Source organism: Halyomorpha halys, unplaced genomic scaffold (genome assembly GCF_000696795.3).
Source record: "Halyomorpha halys isolate HHAL.00 unplaced genomic scaffold, Hhal_1.1 Scaffold1436.1, whole genome shotgun sequence".
Taxonomy (NCBI): domain Eukaryota; kingdom Metazoa; phylum Arthropoda; class Insecta; order Hemiptera; family Pentatomidae; genus Halyomorpha; species Halyomorpha halys.
In genome coordinates this window covers 25,436-25,908 of record NW_027111729.1, presented here as the reverse complement: position 1 = coordinate 25,908, position 473 = coordinate 25,436, and positions in this window count along the sequence as shown.

Here is a 473-nt window from a genome sequence, read left to right as displayed (position 1 = left end):
GGCCGGGTACAATTACACCCTGATGACGTCACTCAAGGTGAAAACTAATTTCCGAAAGGGTTTAGATATTTTAGGAAAACTCTTAGTTATAGGGCAGCAGATGGCAATAAGTCCTATATACATTGCATAGTAATTGGTTAAATAAATAAATAAATCAGATAAATCATTACAAAAATTACCTTTTTCTATCTTATTATCCTACTATATCAAAATATCTGTTTTTGTATCTTTTTAGCCCTGATGAAGATCTACAAGTGGGACGAAACGTCGGCAAATACTTTTGTTCCTTTGGCCACACCCCTGACCATCTTCATAATTATTTTATTAATTTACTTTGTTAATTTTTATATAATTTCCACATATTTTAAAACATAAAAAGCCCTACCTAAGATTATTTTTATTTCATATTATCTATTTTCTTAGTTTGTTACATTAGTTTAGTCGTATGTGTATTTTTTAGCCCTGCAAAATGG